Genomic DNA, 23,908 nt, shown 5'->3' with positions numbered 1-23,908 from the left:
CATCGGAACAACTGGCGCTAGAAGGAGGGGAACTTTCTGAGCTCTTCCTCTGATAAAAAAAATGATGACCACCCCGATGTTCGGAGATCCAGTAATTCAGCCAGTTGAAAACCCAGTTCAAAATCAAATGGAAAACAACCCACCACACAGTTCAACACCCCTCAGGATGTTGGGCAACGTAGGATATCTCCAAGCAGGCTAAGACAAACTCCCAGTCAAGTCATACAAACACCCATGTCAGCTTCAATAGAGAGGCTCACCTCTCAGTTCTCCCCCGATCAGATGCGCACTGCAATAGCGGTCTTGCACTAGTAGAAAAATCGTCATGTGCTTCCCTCCAAGTGCGGCTCATTTAGTAAATTGACAGCACTTGAGAGCACAAAAAATTAAGAAAAAATACATTTTCACAAGTGCGGGCTCATTTAAGAAAATTGGCAGCACTTGAGTTCAAGTACGGGCTATTTTACCAACGAGCAGCACAAAATATTTTAAAAATTGTTTCCCAAAAAGATTTCATTTCCCGCAACTCCTCCTTCATCTTCTCTGGTCACTGCTTCCTTGAAACATTTTGCTGCTTCTCTCTCCTTCCCCTCTCTGGTTTCTCATCATTTTTGCGCTTCCCCTCTCTGATTTCTCTGCTCCTCCCCCTCTCTGGTTCTCAATCTGGGCGCGAAATTCAACACCCGCAGCACACACCGCATGACTAGCCTCGTCGCCGTTGTTGTTCCCTCACCGCCGAATTCGTCCAATTCCTTCCGCCGCCGCGACACACAGGCGTCACTCCTCCTTCTCTTAGAGGTTTGTAATTGAAATTTAATTATTATTTTAGGTTGTTAATGTAATGGCAAATGCCTAATTTGTCAAGATTTTTCGATTGCGTGCTCGTTTTGCTTCCACCTTCTTCTAGATCGAACTAATTCAGGTTTGTTCTTCGATTTTTTTATTTTCGATCCTAGTGTTTTTTTGTGTAATTATTGTTAATTTCTCTTAGATTTTGATTTTTTCAGGGTTTTGTTATGATTTTTTTTAACTATTTTTTTATTCTTTGAATTCCGATTGTGTTCACTGGTGATATATGCCGGGTTCAGATTGTTTGATTTTGGAATTTGTCGATGGTTTTGGATTTAAATTGGATTTTGTTAACTGTACATGAACTTTATCTTATCATATTTAAATTTTATGAGTTATGAAATTTATCATAGTGATTGTCTTTTTTTTTTATTAAGTTTTGATGTGTTGAATTTTGGTGATTTAATTGATGTAGGAAATCTTCTATGTGTATTAGAAAGCCAAAATCTTATCAATTGAGAATTTTATAAGGAGGCAAATGTAATTGATTTTTCTGATTTGTTCTTTTGTCATGATATTGGTACTTGACAAATACTAAATTGGTATTTGTTTTACTTTAATCTAGGATGTATGTTAGTAATGTTTTTCTGTATAAGTCTAAAGCTTCAAGAGTTACATTTCCTGTCTTGGGCTTGAGTGGATGATTGCCTTTGATGCTTTGGTTTTAGATGATTCTATCATTTCTATGTCATTGTTGTTTGTGAGTTTTAGTGTCTTGAGCTCCAACGTTGGTTTTACCTTCCATTTGTTTCGAAGCTCCTCTTTTTAAAAAAAATTTATTTACCCAACTGTATCATCTAGGACACATTTCGAGGAAAAGTTTATGAATGTCCTCTTGCATTTTTTCAGCCTTTCTTCAGTTGATTGAGGCTCAGCAGCTGGCGGCATTGTCAGTGAGATATGAGCAGGAGATGATGATGAGGATCTGGGAACAACAACAGCAGCAGCAGCAATAACAACATCATTTTGAGGTTTCATGATGGAGGCAATGGTGAATATATACGAGGGAATGAGGGAGCGATGGTTGTTGCTGGGTTTAACCAGGTGGGGTGTGCATCAGCTGCTACAACAATGTTTTTGGGTCTTAGAGTGACCACATTTGATCCTAACGCATACAATCAGATGAGGTCTGCATCTGCTGCTACATTGTATTTCGCTCTTTGACTAACAAAGTTGAGAGGTAATTTTAATTAGTTATTGACTTTTCTGCATGTGATGGATTTTTTGTTCTACATTTAGCAATTATACTTTGAAATGGATGTGAAATTAACACTCAGTATGTCAGTAATAGAAAGAATATTCAGTAGTAGTTGAGAAATATATGTAGTAATCAAGGAAGTGTCACTGGTTTCGAACAACAATAGCTTTGGGGAACTAAATCAGACATATACAGAAATTAAAAATTTCTTGTAAAGCCATATATTACTGCATTTCATTGCTTTATTTCAGTATCATTGTTTGGCAATAAGGCCTGATCTAATGTGAACAGGTTGTGGTGGTTCAGGATGTCTTTATAGTAAGCAGCTTCATAAACAAAGGGTCTAATAGGATCCATTGGGACCACAGTATTGGCACTGGCATTCCTTGATGGGCACTGCTGGCCTGCTGCTGCATAAGCGAAGTTCATGTTGGGGTCCTGGCCGGTTGCTGAATTGAAAGTGTACAGTGTACGGATCAAGTAGGTACCTATGTATGCATTGGTGGAATGAAACATATTTTTGTGAATTTACTGTTCAATACTTAGGATGTATAATAATCATAGTAGACCTCTTCAATGTGACTAGTTAGTGGTTAACAACTTAACACCTCTTTTTACATTTTTATTGATTTTTTCCCTTCTACTCATTGTGACCAAAAAACCTTGACCAAAACAGGTGAGTATAAGTCTTAGAAGCATAAACCTAAGTATAATGAACATGTAAAGGGTTTAAAATACTCATTTAGGTTCCTTAGTTGAAAGTTGGGACCGAACTAAGCCATATTAGTCAAAATGTGACCTTTAATGATCAAACGAGCCTTAAATATGTATAACTTGACCAAAGTAGGCGAGAATGATTATTTGAACATTTAAAATACATATAACGAACATGTAAAGTGTTAAAATACTTATTTAAGTATATTAGTTGAAAGTTAGGAGCGAAATAAGTCATTTTAGTCAAAATATGAACTATAATGAACCAACGAGCCTTAAATGTGCGTAACTTGACCAAAGTGGGTGATAATGAGTCTTTGAAATATAAATCTAAGTGTATTAAACATGTAAAGGGTTTAAAATACTCATTTAGGTTCATTAGTTGAAAGTTGAGACCGAAATAAGCTATTTTAGTCACAATGTGACCTATAATGTTCAGACGAGCCTTAAATGTGTGTAACTTGACCAAAGTAGGTCAGAATGAGTCTTGAAAAATTAAATTAAGTCTAATGCACATGTAAGGGATTTAAAGTACTATTTTAAGTTCATTAGTTGAAAGTTAGGACCAAAATAAGCCATTTTAGTCGGAATATGACCTATAACAATAAAAAAAGACCTTATATGTGCATAGCTTCACCAAAATAGGTGAGTATGAGTCTTAGGAACAAAAAACCAAGTATATTGAACATCTAACGGGTTTAAAATACTATTTAGGTTCATTAATTGAAAGTTGGGACATAAATAAGCCATCTTAGTCAAATGTGACCGATAATGAACTAACGAGTCTTATATGTGCATAAATTGACCAATAGTGAAAATTTGACCTATAATGATCAAACGAGTCTTATATGTGCATAAATTGACCAAAATGGGTGATAATGAGTCTTTTCAACATAAAACTAAGTGTATTAAACTTGTAAAGGGTTTATATTATTTATTTAAGTTCATTAATTGAAATTTGGAACCAAAATAAGTCATTCTTGTATTGAATCTTAAATAATGGATGCTAATTTTTCATATGATTGTAACGTAATCGACTTTTATATTTACAATTATATACTTTCTCCATTTTTTTATTATTGCACCATTTTCCTTTTTCGGAAGTTGCATATTAATTGCACCATTTCCTTTTTTAGTAAGTTTAGCTACATGAAATGACATTTTTATCCTTGTATGGGTGGTGGGGACCAAACCTCACTTGTTCTTTACCTACAACTTGGATTTAATCACATGGGTATTTTTGTCAATCTCTCACCTTTTACCACCTTTCTTAATTCTTGTGCCCAATGTAGATGGTGCAATAATAAAAAAATAGAGGAAGTACTATTTAATTTAATTGTCTATATAATTGGATACTTTTTATATCACGTATGGAGGTTAATCAGTGGCATGGTCCAATTATAATATGTAGCAGGGAATTTGGTTATATAAAAAATCTAGATCATGTGCAGTTCATTTAGGCCAAGTGCGGCTCATTTATAAGCCAAGTGCGGCTCATTTATATATCAAGTGCGGCTCATTTTTATGCTTGTGCTGCCCATTTCAGTCAAGTGCGGGCTCATTTTCAAATTTGGCAGCACTAAATATGTCAAGTGCGGGCTCATATTCTAAAATTGGCAGCACAAAATATGTCAAGTGCGAGCTCATTTTCCAAATTGGCAGCACTTGAAATATCAAGTGCTGCCAATATTTTGGCAACACTTGAGAAACATCAAGTGTGGGCAGGCCATGTGCTGCACATGTAAAAGCCCGCACTAAACCCCTTAAAATGAGCCCGCACTTTAGGTTTTTTCCTCTAGTGTTGTCTTCTCTAACAACCCCAGTATCTCAGGCACAGGAAAAGCACCCGGCCCCCACCAAACCTCGAAGGAGAGCAGCAGAAGAAACGACCCAGACCTCAAAAAAGTCCGAACGCGTGGGTAAGAAACTTGAATGAAGAACTGGAAGGCGTTGAGTCGCAGGAGTGCGCGGCAGAAAGTGTAACACCTATCAGAGCCAGGCACACCTATTACTCAGTGTCAGGTAATCTGAACCCTCATAGAGCTATTGTTACCCCTGATGATTCTCCTTTTTTCCTTGAAGTTTTATCAGAAAAGATGGAAAAGATAAAAATGCCCACTTGCAAGTATTATGGGAAGACAGACCCAACAGTTCATTTGTCCGCCTTCGGGGGCACATGATGCTGTACACCAGCACGAATTCTATGTGGTGCAAAGTGTTCCCTTCCACTCTAGATGGAACTACGGGGCAACAACCTCCGACGCCCCGCACCATTGCGACCTTTCCACTTTCTTCCCTGCCCTGCAGTTGCAGAGATGTATCTGAGAGTACCAAGATTTCTCGAATTTGAAAAAGAGTCAGAAGAAATGGTTCATCCGCCTATTTTCAAAATTCCAAAGTTGGTTCAACAAAATACCAATGGGATCAGTTACTTCTTTCAGACAGTTGGCTATCCTGTTTCGCACCCAGTACGTTGCTAACATTGTTAGAGAGCGGATGACGGGCGAATTGATGTCAGTCGTTCAAGGATCGTGAGAACCCTTGAGAGAATACATCTCACGATTCAACATGGAGGCATCTAACATACCTAAACTGCAGCAGGAGGTGGCTATTCTGGCCATGATGTCGGGGTTGAAGGATGGAGATTTCAAAAGCTATCTGGGAAGAAAGTCTTTCACTATCCTAGCAGAGGTCTTGGGAAAGGCCAATGAGTTCATTAAAAGTGAGGAGATCGGAAAGGCGACAGCGCAGAGGTATGTAGCAGGGGAAGGAAGCCAGGTTAATCAGCAAAAGAAGGAACCATATACGAAGGAGTATGGAGACAGAAGAGAAGGCCACTAAGGCAGGAGTGAGTGGGGAGGACAAGGCAGAGGAAGAAATAACGATCAGCGAACTGAAAGGAGAGGTAAGTACCGTGAATACACCCCTCTGATAGCTTCGCGAACACAAATCTTCGCCATCAGTAAAGAGGATGAAAGGTGGCAGAGGCCAGCCAAGATGTACAATAAGTACAGGGACCCAAAGAAGTATTGTGACTTCCACATAGACCATGGGCACTTGACAGAGGAGTGCACAAATCTAAAAGACAACATTGAAGATCTGATTAGGTAGGATACTTGACACAGTTCAAAGCTAAGAGCTCCTACAGCAGAACCTATGAAAACAGGGACAGCGGAGGAAAAAATGACGAGAAAAGGATAGACAGCAGGCAAAATCAGCAGGCAAATGAAAAAAGGTATGGTGACATATTCGTCACAACAGGAGGGCCTGTACATGCAGGAACAACAGCTAGGGGGGAAAACGCTAGCGTGAATGAATTTCGACATCAGGTCAACTATCACAACTCCGGCAAATGGCCCGCTCCCCCACCAATGCCACAGTGCACCTTTACTGTAGAGGATTGCAAAGGCATAGTGTATCCACATGATGACCCAATGGTGCTCGCTCTTTGCATTGCAAACAGAACAGTCCATCGTATTCTGGTTGATGGGGGAAGCTCTGCTAACATCTTATTTTGGCCTGCGTTCCAAGAGCTTCAGATCAGTGAGAAATATGTCAAACCTGTGTCTTATCCTGTCACCGAATTCATTGGAGCCTCAGTAGTGCCAGAAGGAATAGTAAGCCTATCAGTACAGATAGGGCAAGGCAAGGAAATCAAGGATGTGATGGTGGATTTCCTGATAGTCAAAGTCCCCGAAGCCTACAATGCGATCTTGGGTAGACCTTTTATCCATGATGCCAAGGCAGTTGTCTCTACATACCATTTTACCATGATGTACACCACCAATGAGGGCAGATCAGCAAAAGTCAGAGGAAGTCAAGAACAAGAAAAAAAGTGCTATCATGTTGCCCTCAAGCAACCTCCAAGGCCTCCCCCCTAGCAGAGCATGATCAGCCCGTATCTCGAAAAAGAAAGCGAGCAGAAAGAAAAAAAGACAAGGCATTAGACATGGAGAATTTCGAGCAAAGAGAGGAAGAAATGTTAAAACCCACAACAGCAAAGGAAACAAAGTACATCGAATTAGAGGAGGGGGTGGAAGACAGAACAGTTCGGATTGGAACAGATATGGATCTGACCCTGAGGGTAAGTATTAAATGATAAGTCCATGTGATTCAAATCATTCAAATGGGATGTCAAGATGGATTCTTTGACAAAGAAACACCCATAACTGAACTTGAATATTGAAGTCACAAAGGATCCCTAATCCAGGTCATTGAAAGGTGGACGACCAATGACTAATGAAGATTAGATTACAAGTAGATTTTTAGTTCTGTTTCTTGAACTAGAGTGACCGGATGTCAGACTCTTTTGCATAGATACTTATTGGATCTTGTATCGGATTGACCATGAGAACACTTTAAGAGATTAAAGTCATGTCATAGGTAGTTCTCATTAATTGTGATTAAAAACCGTTCCTCAGAATATGAGCGACTATGTCTGCTCGTTTGAGAATTAGTTCGCTTTGATGCTCGCTAAACGTCGCACCGTAAAAGGAGGCTATAAAAGCAGTTATTGGGCGTACTTTGAATCAAAGTAAGTGTTCATAGTTTGCAAGAATGGATTGTCCTCCTATCTTTGATAGGATATGGTGTTGTTGTGTAACAAGGCCTCTCGGAGAGTTAGATACTGTTAGATGCATGGCCGTGCTCAGAATGGTTAAGGCTTAACCTTCTGTAAAATTTTAACAGTTGAGCTCTATAATCCGAGAACCACTTCCGGACCTAATAAGGATGGCTTGGATCTTACCTTATGTTCAGTAAGTAACACTAAGTGACAAAGGAATGTGAATGCACACTTGGCTGAATGACAAGTGGAAGACTGGAGGAAATATGTCCTTCACCCAAGGTGCATTAAGTCTAATACCAAGGTTCAGATTAATTGCGAACAATTAATTCAGTGAGATCAAGTGATCCGAACAGCTAGCTGGATAAATGCTTTCGATCAGTGTGTTCTAATGAATATTAAGCTCACAACTTACTCTTGACTGAACCTACAAGGTCACATCAATGGCACGTAACAGATCACCGGATTAAATGAATCGGAAATTCATTTAATAGCTTTTCGGGAATTAGTTTTGGAAAATGTATTATACGATACGACCTTGCATCAGAATCGTATATCGTATCGCGAATATTCGTAAGCTGGGCGAAACGAATAAATCGTATCGTACAATGGTGAGTCGTCGTATACGAAATGATAAATAATATCTGGAACGATATTAGTCGCGAATACGAAGAGCAGCCCACGAACCGAATGCACGGAGCATTCGAGGCCCATGGGCGCATGGTGCGTAGCAACATAGCACAGCAGCGCTGGCTCAAAGCCAAGCGGCTGCGTGTGCGCGAGGGCCAAAGGCGACAACGCAGCAGCAGCAGCGCGCGGCCCATGGCCCAGCTGGCTGCGTGCTTGCTTGTCGATTGCCGTGTGGGCTTGCGGGCCGGTCATGGCCTTTTGGCTTGGCCGGTTAGTTGCTATACACTCATGTTTTCCACACAACTAATCAATCACTCTAACCCTAGACACACAGAGAACCCTAATTCTCTTTGTGCCTCCAAAGTGAGTTCTTCCCAAAAGCAAACACTCTTGATTGATTGTCTAAGCTACAGTTATCAAGGCGAATCTGATCGTGTCGGTGAACCAAGTAGAGGAACGACAAGTGGAGTTCTATGTTCGTGTTCGTTGACAGATTACTAGGGAAAACACGCTTCAAATGTAAGTATGCTTAATATGTGCTTTATACATGTTTCCTAGCTTTGGGGATTGTTTCCGCACATGTTATTATGTTTAACTGTATTCCCCAACACTTTCCAACGCTAACTTGGTCTGATCAACCAAACTAGCAGGAAAAGAAACTTGAACCCACCTGAGGGGAAACATCGTCACATAATAGTGGCTCTGCCAATTCAAAAATTGATTTACGAGTCTTGCTCTGGTCTTAACCAGAACAATTCAAAATCACAAGCAACCGAATAACTAGGTTGGAGTAAAAATTGATTTACGAGTCTTGCTCTGGTCTTAACCAGGACAATTCAAAATCACAAGCAACCGAATAACAAGGTTGGAGTAAAAATTGATTTACGAGTCTTGCTCTGGTCTTAACCAGAACAATTCAAAATCACAGACAACTGAAAAACAAGGTTGAAGTAAAAAGCTAATTCACAAGACTCGCTCTGGCCTTAACCAAAACAACTCAAGGATAGAACAAGAAGGATTTCATCCATATAAATTGCAAAAAAAATAAACCAATGAAACAATGACCGACGACTATACCTTCATAGAATTCCAAAAAGTACAGCCTTGCAAAATGGCCAGGGCATCAACACAAGCCCACACGCAGAGCGAAAACAAAGAGGAAAAGTCATAAATTGTTGGCAAAGGCAAAAAAAAACAGCGGACAAACTATACATCTAAACATGTTCAAGGCAACAGGCTGCCATCAAAATATAATCACTGCAAACGTCTAAAAAAGAACGATCGTGTAGAAAACCCTGTGGTGCAAGAGGAACAAGGTGATAGCCGCCTGTGAGGGGGTCGAAAAAGCACAAGGCTAATGCGTGACCTCGTCCCTCGTGGGTGTGACGCTTCTTTTTGTCAAATCAAGTGTAATTGGATTTCCTGTGAGTTTACACCCAATTGACTAGTAATATAGGAGTCACCATTCAGTTTTTAACGACAATGAGAAAAACTGACAAAACCCGGTTATCGTGACATAAAGGGAGTGCAATTATGTTTGACCACGACGGCCGTAGGTTCCCTTGTGATCTCTGGTGGTGGGGATCGCTCAACGTACACCCGCAGGGTAGAGATTGAGGGTTCGGGGGACTGTAACTACCGAGAGGAGTCCTCGCTCTTCGATAACTCCAGAGGCAGGATATCCTTACTAGCTTAGCATAAATAATTGAAGGGACATACGTTAACTATTAAACTAATCTGAGTTGATTTTAACAATATGCAACATATAGTACTAGATCGAGCGCGATTATCTGATTTAGATTGTTTTAAGGGACCTAGCATGATAATCCAATTTCCCAAAAATATCATATTTATTAAGCGTGATCGAACAATCAGATTTAGTTAGTTTAACAGTTCATAAAAGGGCGAGGAAAGCAATTAAACCATGGAAAAGGGACACATTACGACGAACCCTTGAGAGGCGCGTCACGGTTCTCACAAAACTAACCACTTTGACTTTTCTATTTCTCCTTTTATTTAACGAATCTCAAATTATGGGACGGGATACGTTCTGTTCGATTTATGGATCGATTGCGACAGAACGCGTGATCGGTTTTCCAGCGTGAGGCTTAGGCTTAGGGATTCAGAGTCAATACTCAGAAATATAATTGTGTGTTGTTGTGTCCTTTTCACGTCGAACTTAAGGCCCTATTTATAGAAAAGTGTTCGTGGAAAGATAGAATTGCAGAACTCTAATCCACGAGGAATTAGGAAAAAACACGTACCAGGTATTTTCAGCGCCCAGGCCTGGGCGCCGAAGATTTCGGCGCCCAGAGCCAAGCGTTGAAAATAGGATCTGGGCTGTTTTTCTTAGTCAGATTTGGATTCCTAGAATCCGGAGTATTTGAGATTTAATTGAGTCTTTTAGTGGGTATTAACCTTGCGACGGGATGCGTCTGGGCCCGTTACGAACTCTAGGCTCGTTAGGATTTTAATTAATACGTGACTCTTATTTTCGGATCATATTAGGAATAGGATTTTCTCATATTTTCTATCTCATTTAGGATTTATGTTGGAGTGCAACACCTAATTCTGACAGGTTTCTATCTTTTATGACTTGCCACTTTTAACAATTACCGATTAGGGCAGTTACTATTTTTAGCAGGTTTCCATAAATAGCAGGTTTCTATAAATAGCAGGTTTTGGGTGAAATGAAAAGGGGAATTGAGATTCGTTATTTTATAGGAGATGCGTTGTCAAGTGGAGATTTACGTTTTCATCATCGAACCTTCCCTTTCGGGAATGGGGACAAAAGTAGGTGTCTACAGTTAGCCCCCACTTTGACTGAGTCTTGGAGTAAGACGATGGTCAAAGTATTAGACGGAGTGCGCCACACAAGTCATGGTGACCTACTTTTGCGAGGGTCTCACGAGCCCCCGAGTGATAACATTTGACTTAAGGGTCATCACTTGAAGTGTCGACATATCCTTCACGTGTCATTGGGATTTGTCAACGGATAGTATAGAAACTTCCTCACTTTGTCATTGGAAGGATCTAAAGAAGTGTAGAAACTCCCTCACTTTGTCATTGGGAGTAGCTACAGATGTTTTCGAAATCAAAGCTATAAAGTGTAATTGGGCCTGGCCAAGCCCAACCACGAGGTAAAAAATGTTTTTAAAGATTCTCATTTTCAGGGCTAGCTAAACGAGAAAACCCCCTTGTTTTTATGGGACGTAAAACGAAGGAAAATCCAGCACATCGTTCTTTTTTGGAAAAACGGAAAACCAATCTTTGGAAAAAGGGGAAGCTACTCACATCGTTCTTTTTTGGAAAAACGGAAAACCAGAAAAAGTTATCCCTGCAGCGACTAAGGACCTGCGCGGTTAGTGACGCAGACCCCGCCGGCTAAAGATGGCGAGCCTGTCCGCTAAGGGTGGACACCCCGTCCGATAGAAGTGGACGAATCTGTTTTGAAGTTATTTTTTTTTTTTTTTGAAAATAAGGACCTACGCGGTTTGTGACGTAGACCCCGCCGGCTAAAGATGGCGAGCCTATCCGCTAAGGGTGGACACCCCGTCCGATAGAAGTGGACGAATCTATTTTGAAATTTGTTTGAAAATAAGGACCTACGCGGTTCGTGACGTAGACCCTGCCGGCTGAAGATGGCGAGCCTGTTTTTTTGTTTTGAAGATTTTTATTTTTCGAAACTGAGGATCTGCGCGGCTAGTGACGCAGACCCCGCCCGCTGAAGGTGAGTGAGTCCTGTCCGCTGGGGGTGGACGTCCCTGAATTCGTTTTTCTATTTGGAACTCGCGCGGTTCGTGGCGCGATCTTGCCCGATTGAGGTGGGCAAGTCCCTATTTCATTTGTTCTTGTGATTTCTTTGAGAATTTCTTTTCTTATTCATTCTCGCAGGAGCGAATTCTTTCGAGGGATGCTCGAATTTAGTTGCAACCTGAATGTGGGTTGACAACGTGCTTAAATGGACCATTGTCTTGTGGTCATCTTCTTTCATGGTTTTGAGCTAGTCTTTATGGCTCAATTTTGCCATTACCTGGGTCCTTGATTAGGGGACTATGTATAAGTATCAACGGCGACCTTTGTCTTGAGGTCGTAATCCGGTTTTATCTTTTGAGGTTATCCAAACACGGGACTTCGTATAGTGTAGTCTGGGAATATTGTTTTAACTTTGCACATTTTCTTTTGAAATATATATTTTCTTTCGAGCCACCAAGCACTCGTGCTTGGCGGTCAGTTCTTGTCAAAGAGGTTCTTTGGGGATACGCATTTTGTAATGTCCTTGATTGTGTTTGGGATCGTGCTCGTAAGTGCGAGCGATCTTCGTAGTGGTGTGCTACTCTTGACAAAGTCGTGAGGTGCGACTTTCAGTAAGGAAATCGGCAATTTTCGAGTCGAATGGATGCGGCAGGGCCCAATAGAAGTTAGGGCCTTTTTTGAGCCTAGGTTCATTTTCGGCGCCCAGGCCTGGGCGTTTAAATAATTCACGCCCAGGTGGGGCGTTGAAAGTGTTGTTTGGGCTGGTCTTTTGATTACACAGTCGGCCTCTTGTTCATTCTTTTATTTCACTTGGAAGTTCTATGTATTCTCTTCTCTTTTGTTTTTTCTTTATTTTTAGAACGTGATGATTTTCTTGAGAAGCCGTAGCCGATTGGTGGACTACGGTGCTTGTCGCTTTGGGGCGATTATTTTAAGGAATTGTTGCTCTTAAGGCGTACAGTTATTGCGATAGTTGGGCGAGTCTATATGGCCCGAGGAACATACCTTGAGGCGTAAAATTTTGATCGCTCTTGTATATATTTTTTCCTTTTTGAACGCGTTCGTGAATGTTCGATACTTAGAATGATGATATGTATGTGCGAACGAGCGTTCATAGAATGGCCGTTGTGTGCGGTCCATTAATCGGTTTGCTTGAATCATTTTTTTTAGCAATGACTGATTTTGAATAGCTTGCTTAGAAGCTTGACAGGGTTAAGGCCCATTCATGAAGTGGGCTCAAACATCGTACCCTTTCGATTGTTCAAACATTTGCTTCGAGATTTTATTTTATTTTCTTGGTTGTTTCGTAGCTTGGAGCCCCCAAGTATGCATATTGGGATGCTTCCTTTTGGCGTACGATTTTTGTAGGTTATTTAGAGAAAGATGCCCTGGGGTTCCGCTCGTCTAGGTGCGAGCTATCCCTTTCGTGGTAGGTAATATTTTGCTACTTTCAATCCTTACTGTAGAAGTTGTGTGGCTTGCATTTTGAATTTGGGCGATAAGTAGTCTTTGCCTCTTTTACACATGCTCTTTGGTCGTGCCCGCATTAGTGCGATATGCCTTACTCTCTTTTTTAGACTTGTACCATGGGATGGTTGAACTTATGGTGCGACGTAGGCTTGTGTGGCCTAACGGCGTGTCTTAGAACATTCCTCCAGGTGTTGGGATATCATTATTATTTTTGCATTGGAGTACTTCATCATGCCTCGTTCAAGTGTACGAACAAGTGTAGCACCTTCTGCGTGGGTTTGCACGGCTTATTACTTCGTTCGATGCGAGGATTCATAGGTGTTTCTTTCTTATTTTTATATCTGGGCAAAACATGGCTAGCAGAAAGATTCAGCGCCCAGGCTGGGGCGTTAAAGATGTTGGCGCCCAGCTCTGGGCGTTGAAAATGATTCCTGGGCAGAATTTTGACAGTTTTTTCTTGATTTTTTTTCTTTCGCTTTTGCTTTGGAACGATGTAAACGGTGTAACGGGCGCTTTATAATGCGAGCGTTATGTGCAGTGGTTTGATCGGAGTTTTGGTGACTCGCGATTTTCAGTTACCCTTGTTAGTGGGGTGACTTTATATATTCTAAGTAGCGCTTAGAATTTGGGAGGGGTTGTAGCTATTCTAAGGTTCGCTTTACACGATCAAACCTTAGGATTGTGCCCCTATGATGTATGTATAGCATTAGAGTCGAGAATTTGTGATGAAATCGTCATTTCGAGCTTTTTTAGAGTGTTTTTCTTAAGCCCCCAATTGTAGCTACGGGATTGGCTTGGTGCTATAATGCTTTGCATACGTTTCTATGCATTCATGGTGACATGGATCATGAATAGTTTGAACCAGACTCGTTTAGTGCGAGGTACGTTCGAGTAGTGATTTTGCTGCTTCTCTTGTAAATGTCGTATTGTGCGACATTGCCATGGTCAAGGTAGTCACATGTTGAAGTGTGACTTGTCCAAAAGCTAGGTGCCTTTCTTTACCCATAATCATATTTGGAAATCTTTTTGACTTACTTGCAATATTGAGATAAACGCATACTTAGCTTAAACCAACGACACTTTATTATGTTCGAAAAAGTCTTTGAAAATTATTTGAAAATTATTTAAAATCCGAATCCTACTGTGTACAATCCGAGGTGTCCTAAGTAGGTTGACTCATAGAATGGTTCGTACAGGATTACATGAGTGAATCAAAATACTGTTACGATTTTTGGAATGCTGTCTAAGGATTTGCTGGGAGCCAGGGTGCAGGCGTCAAGATATACTTGTGCCCGTTCGGCATATACTTTAGGCTTTTAGGGCCGTCTTTTCCAGAATTGCGGGAATATAAACCGTTTTCAAATTGACTTAGATTTACTTGGCGTATGTCTATACAAAAGGTCAAGGTATACTTAGTTCTTTCCCTAGCTCTTCCATTTCAATTTTTTTAGCCCCCAGTTGCTATTATGTCTTCCCATTAATGATGCTTTCAGATTTCGATTTTAGATGCCCGTGTCATATGTCTGAGTAGGGTGAGCCTTGGTTAGGTGCCAAGTCCTATTGACAATGTCTTATTTTTTTCAAAGGGGATTAGCAAGCATTTGAATTACCATGAACGGGTGCCCTGAGTTCGAAGGAACGATGGGGTGATGCCGTAGAACAATCCTCTTTATTGCAAGCTTACTGCCTTTACTACTTGTCGGCGACTATGACTGTGTCTAGGGGTGAAAGAAGGTCTTTAAGCGAACGACTATGTCTAGTGGTGAAAGAAGGTCTTTAAGTGAGTTAGTTCGCTTTAGGGAGGGTCAAGTCGAATATTTTAGAGGTCATGGACGCTTGCGCTAGCCCCCATTCAATTGAGGCAAAGCGGTCTTTTGAGTCTTGGTTAAGTGCCTAGGAGTGTGAGTGCTCCTTCTGGCAAGGGTACGTGCCCTTTATTATTTTTCGATGTGTGCTCATTTTGGCATCTTGATGACTTGGATTCTTTCTTTGACTTAAATTTTTCTTTCGACTTGGATTGCAAGTAATTAAATTTCAATAAGGGACTTCTATTTTTTTATTCTTTGTTTTTCTATAGGCTTTAATATTTTTGCAAATTGGTTGGACCGAATCATGGATTGCCTACGTATCCGCCTTAAATAGATTTAATTTGGAATCAGGTCTTGCGTAGTTCTTAGCCTAGAAAATGGTTTCTTAGAATGCCGAATTCGATAAGTATGTTCTGAGATGGAAACATATTTTTTGAAACGGTAGAATAAGTGAAGTTTATTATTATTTTAATCTGCTTCCTTGCCGTAAGCCAAAAATTTGTTTTATATTTTTTTCAAGTACATGTATTTTTGGTGGTACGTATATCTGAATACGTGCTGTACCCCTCCAAGTGTTCTTTATTTTTCCTTGTATGTGCGGATAAAATGACGAGCACTTGTGGACAAAATTTGGCGAGCAGAGAGATTCAGCGCCCAGGCTAGGGCGTTAAAGATTTCGTCGCCCAGCTGTGGGCGCTAAAAATTATTTCTGGGCGGATCTTTTTTGGTGCGCTAAATGCTTCTTATTCTTTTTAGACTAACTTTTAAAGGCGCTTTGCAAAGTTTGCTTTTTTACATTTTTTTATTTTTATTTTTATTTTTACGTTGAGCGTAGAATGTACTTTTCATTTGTCTCTTTTTTATTTGTGACTCAAGACGGTTTGAAAGATGGGTCGAATGAGATAGGATAAGTTGAGTTGTATAGGTATTGGTCAAGCATAAGGATTACATCTTTTAGGACTCACAATTTGCAGCCTCAAGCTAGTGTCATGAGTTTAAATCAACCAAGGTCAATGAGTAGCATGGGGACGGCTCAAGGGTATATCAACAGGATGTATCCATACAAGTTATAAGGTCATTATGCTAATGGTTGTGCAAGAACAGGTTTGTGTTTTGGAAATAATGTGTATGACGCACGTGTCAATGACCGTGCGTGGTTTGCAGTTGACAACAAGTTCAGGAACAAGAGTCGAGGTAATGGTTTCTTGGGTTATGGCAATGAGAACATGGATGGGTTAAATGAGCTGAACAGGGGCCCCAGAGCGAAGGCGTCTAAGAACATAAGGATTGGAAAGGGTAGACATCGTAGAATTTTATGATTTGGATTGGTTGACTCAATTCTTTTCCTTCGTTTACTTGGGTAAATTTCGCACTTTGGGAGGTACGGGCTAAGTATTTCATGGCTCGCTCTTTTCGCTCTCCCTTTTCTCTTTCCATTTTTTCCTTTTGCTTGGGATTTCTCCCCAACATAAATCCTTCAATCAATTTTTTATTTGGGCTAAAAGGTAGATGGTTGTGGTCTTTAGTCACGAGGCGAGACTGAGTGAGCCTCGTTTGGTAGGCCTATAGTTGACCTTTAATTTTAGTTGGCCTAGGGTGGACCTTTAAATCGTCTTACTTTGCAAACGTATTTAGTCGTTTCTTAAAATGTGCAAATAGCGTAGATTCGAAATCTTGTTTTTACCTCATTGAAATTTAACGAAAGAATTGCATCGAAAATAATTTTCTACAGTTTTCAGGATTTAATTGGAAGTTGTGATTTAGACTCGAACTTTCATTAATCTTTATAACCCGTGTATGAATACAAGGAGGTGGCCTAGACTCAAAATAATGACGTGGCGTAAGCCTATAATACTTGACCAAGCGACTCTCAGACATAGGCTAATTGGACCATAACTTTCGTTGGTTGACACTTTAGATTTTAACCCTTGGGTGTCCATTTGTCATGCGCCATTTTTCTTAATGTTGGCAAGGTAGTTAATTGGGGAGATCGAATTTTTATTTTTGCAAGACTAGAATCATTAGTGCGGCTTCTCTCTTAGTGTGTATTGCTTTAGCCCAATGGTAGCCTTATGGCATGCCGATTTGGGTATTTTCATGGTTTGTCATGTTGCATTTATGAAAAATCTTTTAGTCCGTACTTAGGAGTATTTCAAGGAGCGAGTGGCTAAAGAGGACTATGATAGTCGTGACCCAATGTGATCATAAGCCTTGAGGCCATTAATTTTTGCTAATGGTATTGACACCTTAGGTTCACTTTGGGGGTTGTGCGACTATGGGGGAATGATTTTCAGAATGTGACTGTTTCCATTTTGCAAATACTATAATATATTCTTTTTATTGGTGAGAGAGAGTATTGAGGCCGTGGATTCTTAGCAAGGGATGACAATTACATATGGGTGCTTATTGATTTAAATGTTAGGAGGGGAGACTCAATATGGTTTAACCTTTTAACTTGTAGAACGACACCAAGCATTAGGACCGATTCTATGGATAAGACAACTAAGACTTAGGATTTGGATTGTACTTTGGCATAGCCTAGTCTAGACTCGGATTTATTTATTTTTTTATTTGAACATTTATTTTTTTTCTTGAAGACTTTATTCGAACATTATTTTTTGAATACTTTGCCCATGTGACATTCAAGGTCGTTTAATTAGCATGCTCGGTTTTGGTGCCGAGCATTGTCGTCGTAGGAGGCCTAACAACGACACAAAGAGTTATTTATTTTATTTTTTTAGTCGCTTTTAGAATCGAGTGCCTTTTCATACGCCCTTGCAGCAATATTTACGATTTTTTTTTTTTTGCTACGTGTTTTTTTTGCGCGGGCACCGAGGCTGCTAAGCCTGACCAAAAGGCCAGGCAGCAACTTCAGCGCCCAACTTAGGGCGTGAGAAATTTTGGCGCCCAGCCAGGGGCGTTGAAAATGCGTCTCTGGCTGGTTCTCGTTTTCAGTTTTCGTCTACTTTTGTTTTTGCGACTTTAATTTTGCGTGCTTGCCTTATAACGTCCTTTACGCGTTGTGCAGCGTTTGTGGGATTCGTTACGGCCATCCCGAGCGTCGCTTATTTTTGTGGCGATCGTTCGGGCTTGCGGAACACGTATTTTGGTATAACTCTTTGGCCAATTGGTTTATGAATGTTTGGGCAATTTTTAAGGTCGTTGGTTTTTCTAGGATAGTTTGTCACACAATCACATATTTCGCTACACATTACTAACATTATATCATGAAGCAATAATAATATGTCATGTAATTTATGATAGGCTTCTATGGGTAGTTTTTGCGCCTGGCTTGGTACCGCTTCTATCGCAGATCCACCACATGCCCCGGTCGGGGTAGTGCTTTCAACGGACGAATTTCGTCCCAGAAGGCCAACCCGCAAGTGCAAGCCAAGAGGGCTTGCAGGCGAGAGGGACCTAGTGGGCGAGCGATTGGGTTTGGGACAGGTGTACTACTAGCGAAAGTGCCGAGTGGACAACATTCGAAGCGTATGCACCCCCCGGTTGGCGATGGGTATCCTTATTCCCAACTTCCGAGGTGAAACACCAAGGGAGCCAAGATTCGTTATGCGGTTCTGTCCGTTCACATTAATATGCTGATTTTCAGGTCGTCCCAACTTGATGGGGAAACAAACGCGGGGTAGGATCGTTTCACCCTTCTGCTATTTTGATTACCTACAAGCACGAGTATTTCCTTCACTTTCCCCAGCGGAGTCGCCACTGTGAGGGGGTCGAAAAAGCACGAGGCTAATGCGTGACCTCGTCCCTCGTGGGTGTGACGCTTCTTTTTGTCAAATCAAGTGTAATTGGATTTCCTGTGAGTTTACACCCAATTGACTAGTAATATAGGAGTCGCCATTCAGTTTTTAACGACAATGAGAAAAACTGACAAAACCCGGTTATCGTGACATAAAGGGAGTGCAATTATGTTTGACCACGACGGCCGTAGGTTCCCTTGTGATCCCTGGTGGTGGGGATCGCTCAACGTACACCCGCAGGGTAGAGATTGAGGGTTCGGGGGACTGTAACTACCGAGAGGAGTACTCGCTCTTCGATAACTCCAGAGGCAGGATATCCTTACTAGCTCAGCATAAATAATTGAAGGGACATGCGTTAACTATTAAACTAATCTGAGTTGATTTTATCAATATGCAACATATAAAACAAGATCGAGCGCGATTATCTGATTTAGATTGTTTTAAGGGACCTAGCATGATAATCCAATTTCCCAAAAACATAATCTTTATTAGGCGTGATAGAACAATCAGATTTAATTAGTTTAACAGTTCATAAAAGGGCGAGGAAAGCAATTAAATCATAGAAAAGGGACACATTACGAAGCACCCTTGAGAGGTACGTCACGGTTATCAGAAAACTAACCACTTTGACTTTGCTATTTCTCCTTTTATTTAATGAATTTCATGTTATGGGACAGGATACGTTCTGTTCGATTTATGGATCGATTGCGACAGAACGCGTGATCAATTTTGCAGCGTGAGGCTTAGGCTTAGGGGTTGGAGTCAATACTCAGAATAATCATTGTGTGTTGTGTCGTTTTCACGTCGAACTTAAGGCCCTATTTATAGAAAAGAGTTCGTGGAAAGATAGAATTGTAGAACTCTAATCCTCGAGGAATTAGGAAAAAACACGTACCAGGTATTTTCAGCGCCCAGAGCCAGGCATTGAAAATAGGATCTGGGCTGTTTTTCTTAGTCAGATTCGGATTCCTAGAATCCGGAGTATTTGAGATTTAATTGAGTCTTTCAGTGCGTATTAACCTTGTGACGGGATGCGTCTGGGCCCGTTACGAACTCTAGGCTCGTTAGGATTTTAATTAATACGTAACTCTTATTTTCGAATCGTATTAGGAATAGGATTCTCTCGCAATTTCTATCTTATTTAGGATTTATGTTGGAGTGCAACACCTAATTATGACAGGTTTCTATCTTTTATGACTTGCCACTTTTAACAATTACCGATTACGGCAGTTACTATTTTTAGCAGGTTTCCATAAATAGCAGGTTTCTATAAATAGCAGGTTTTGGGTGAAATGAAAAGGGGAATTGAGATTCGTTTTTTATAGGAGATGCGTTGTCAAGTGGAGATTTACGTTTTCATCATCGAACCTTCCCTTTCGCGAATGGGGACAAAAGTAGGTGTCTACACCGCCAGACCCATTATTCGGCATTATCTGCTTCTTCATCATCTTCTGAAAACGGGAGATCTCCAGGATGAACATTCTCGACGCAGTAGTCTGGCACGTTATCACCCTCTGCAGCTCTTCCTTCAGCGGCCTTTGCCTCCCTTAACTCCCTCAGAAGTGTGACATGCAGTCCCGCGAGCCAATCGTCCTCTACCATAGCCAAGTTGATTTGAGGGTACTTGTTCTTGATAATCAAAGACGCCGCCTTCCACCCGCCATCATACCGTTCGGTGAGCAGAGCATATTGTTAGTCCGACCTACAATACTCACGAACGGCGGCAACGACCTCCCTTTGCACAGAGTTGCATAAGTTCTCAAGTTCAGCTGCGTGTCTTTCCTCGGAGGAATGCAACTGGTCAGATAGCTCCGCCACTCTTCCCCTCTCAGCCTCCAATTCTTCTTGAGTTTTGGTCAGACTCTCCCCATCGGGTCGCAGAGCCATAACCTTTGCGTTAAGTCTGTCCCTCTCAAGAGACAAAGATTGAACTGTGGCATTGGCAGTCATAAGGGAAGATGAGGCACGCTCAACTTCCAAAGTAAGCTCAGCTATCCTCCTTTCGCGGTCAGCTAGCAGGGCAAGATTATGATCATTTTTGGACTGATAGTGGATGTAAAAGTGTGTTAGCTCTTTAACCGCAACGCCGGCCTAAAAAAAAATTAAGAGAGAGCAAAGGTTAAAACAAGAAGACATAAATTCACTAGTGTCATGAATACATGATACACGAAGGAAAACCCACAAAATTTCAACTAAGTAAAAACAAAAGAAAACAAAGAGGGGATAATTCTATGGGATACCTCCACCAAATCTGGCAAGCATTAGCACCAGGAGCATAAACTTTGCCACGAGGAAGTTCGTAAGGAAGTTACAATCCCCTCAGCAACCTGTAGGCCAAGGTTCCACCTTTTTCAGGGAAGCTAGCAAACACTGACTCATCAGCACGAACGTCCCAATTAGGCACGAACACCTTCTGGTTGATGGGTAGCACAGGAAAGAGGGCAGCTAGCTCGGGGTTGGTCTCAGGGTTAACATCCAAAAATTCCTTCTCCAAAAATTCGTTATTACAAATGGTCACGTAATCCGGAATCGAAGACTCAGGCAACTGGAGTTGCTCTTCTAAGTAATTGGCTAACCCGCCACAGGAAGAAGGAAACGAAGCATTGCTTCTTGTAACAGGAGCAACGGTTGGCACTTGCTCTTCCACTACATCCTGCTCCGGAGAGCGAGAACCCTCTCCAACACAGTGCCTCTTACCGGGTCGCTGCACAAAGGGAACTTCCACTTCTTCATCGACTATTTCAATCGACTCAGAGGCAATGGAGTTGGTGGGAGGATCACGTTGCGCATTGACAACAGTATCACGCAGAACATCCGCAGCAGATTCAACAATGTCAGAACTCCCGGCTTCCATCCTAGCCCGAGAATGTCGAGCACCGGCCGCTGTGTTTCCCCCTCGACGGGCAGAGCTAGGAGCAGGCACTGCCTTTGGAACATGACTGGGACGCAGCGTGGAGAAAGAGCCATTGTCGCCACGACCAGTGCGGGACGCAGAGCTACCGCCCGTTCCCCTACCAGAGCGACTAACAGCACCAGACCTTCCCCCAGCATGACCACCGCCCCGAGCGGTCCTGCGCGTGCTAGCTCTGCGACCACCAACCACATCACCAATAGTCCGATAGGCATCAGATGGAACCTCAATGGGATCATTGGTAAGTGGGGTCCCATCCGGAGCAAGTCCAAGACGCTCAAAGTCAAGATGTTCACGACCTAGAACATGTTATAAAATAACAAGAAAAAAAAAAGAGAGAGAGAAAGCAAGCCAAGCACAAAACAAAACGAAGAACGTACTGTGAGGATGAGTATGACAAAGATGCATAGCTGATAGCACATCGTTCCTCAGAATGTAGCTTGATTGAGGAAGCCAGTTCTTTGGGGCACGCCCAATGTCCTTGCCTTCACCATCGCGTTTGACAACGGAGTCAAACCAAGCACAAGCAGCATCTTCCAAGCTATGTCCTATGAGGACCTCCACCCCATCCATCTTCCCATTTGGGGGGACGAAGGTCATAGGCAGAGGAAAGTCAGCAGGCACTTTCATCCAAAAGAACCGCCCCTTCCATTCCCTTTGGTCTGTCGGGTTGCCAAGACAATTCATCTTCCCTCGAGTGGTGTAAGTTGTGAACCAACCGACACCATCAGCCTTTTTTGTTTCACTATTGCGAACAGTGTGAAATCTTGTCCATAGAGATAACGTTTCAGGAAAGCCTTTGAAACAGCCAACCCAGAGGTAACAGACCAGGGTGCGCACAGCAAAAGGGTGCGTTGTGCTAAACAGACATTAAAAGCTTTTAAAATTTTAACAAGTGTGGGATCAAGGGGAAACCTTAATCCAAAGTCGAGATGATAAGCATATAAACCAATATCACCCTCTGGAGGGTGAGTAATTTGGGCATTATCGTCAAGAACAACAAGTTTATAACCTTCAGGCAAAGCGTATAGCTCCTTCCCAACTTTGGGATAATCAACTTCGCGAGCAGACAAAAGGAGGAAACGGACGCAGCCGTTCAATATCCTCCAGGATAGGATTATTATCAGCAGGACCAGTGGACATGGCAGAGCGTCGGCTGTAAACATGCACAGAGTCATAAAAATCACCAATAAAAGAAGAAGCCATATCCCCAACACCAGATAGTCCATCAAAGCTATCCAACCAAGCCCTTTCCGCCAGAGGCTGAACATCCAAACCAATGGGGGCATTAGGGGGAGGATTTCTCCTAACAGCCCTAGCTAAGTGTTCATGGCGTAATTCTCTAAGTGTTTGACAAAGAAAGGGAGAAAGCACAGGTGTTGGAGATTCAGAAACTCCTACGTCACCCGCAGTGGGAGACTCTTCCCCAGAGGAAGACCCACTAGAAATCGATATCACAGCATGCACAAAGCGAGATAGGACATAGTTCATTGACTTCGTCCTATTCTTAGCAACAGCCCGAGCATTTTCGGCGGATGACAAAGAGACAGACGAAGGGGAAGAAGGAGAATATGGTTCAGAGGATTCACTCATACGCCTAGGGCTACTAGGGTTAGCACTATCAGAGGTATCAGACATCGCAACTGAAAGAAAATAATAAAAAGAAAGAAATAATAAACAAATGCATGAACTGAAAGGGCCAAAAAAAAAGCTTGATAAAGTATAGCAATGGAGAAAGTGTTGGAAATGGCGGAAGAAAAACTCGAAGACCGAAAACAATAAAACTAAAAGATGCAGAAATAGAAAAAACAAATGTGTCAAAATAGAAAGGGAAATGAAAACAACAAAGAAAGAAAGGAACACACTGAAGGAAATAATGCCCTTGGTCCAAGTATGCATTTAATGTTAAGTCTAATAAATGCGGTTCAGTATTAATTATACAAGTTAATAATTCAGTGAGATCAAGTGAACTGTATGCCTAGCTAGAGGCCGCTTCAGTTCAAGTGGGTTAATGATATTAATCAACAACTTACTCTTGACTGAACCCGTAGGGTCACACAAATAGTACGTAAACGGATCAAGTATTTAATGGTATTAAATACTCCATCTATGGATATTCGGAATCGACGGATCTTGGTTCCAGTGGGAGCTGGGATCGTCAAAGGCAAATAATGAATACTTCGAAAACGATGATATTGCCGGAAAGGGAAATATGGATCGTATCGGAAATATAAATATTATCCAAGTCGT

The 23,908-nt window shown here is 41.5% G+C and overlaps 1 long non-coding RNA gene across 1 annotated transcript; it reads left to right on the top strand.

Annotated features, from left to right (window-relative positions):
* Positions 1-496: 496 nt before the first annotated feature.
* On the top strand, positions 497-3,829 carry LOC110800680 (uncharacterized). Its single transcript, XR_002536715.2, has 3 exons — positions 497-798; positions 1,699-2,029; positions 2,339-3,829. It is a non-coding gene; the product is annotated as an uncharacterized lncRNA (long non-coding RNA).
* The last annotated feature ends 20,079 nt before the right edge of the window (positions 3,830-23,908 follow it).

The sequence above is a fragment of the Spinacia oleracea genome, chromosome 1 (genome assembly GCF_020520425.1).
Source record: "Spinacia oleracea cultivar Varoflay chromosome 1, BTI_SOV_V1, whole genome shotgun sequence".
Taxonomy (NCBI): domain Eukaryota; kingdom Viridiplantae; phylum Streptophyta; class Magnoliopsida; order Caryophyllales; family Amaranthaceae; genus Spinacia; species Spinacia oleracea.
This window is presented reverse-complemented; position numbering and strand designations above follow the sequence as displayed.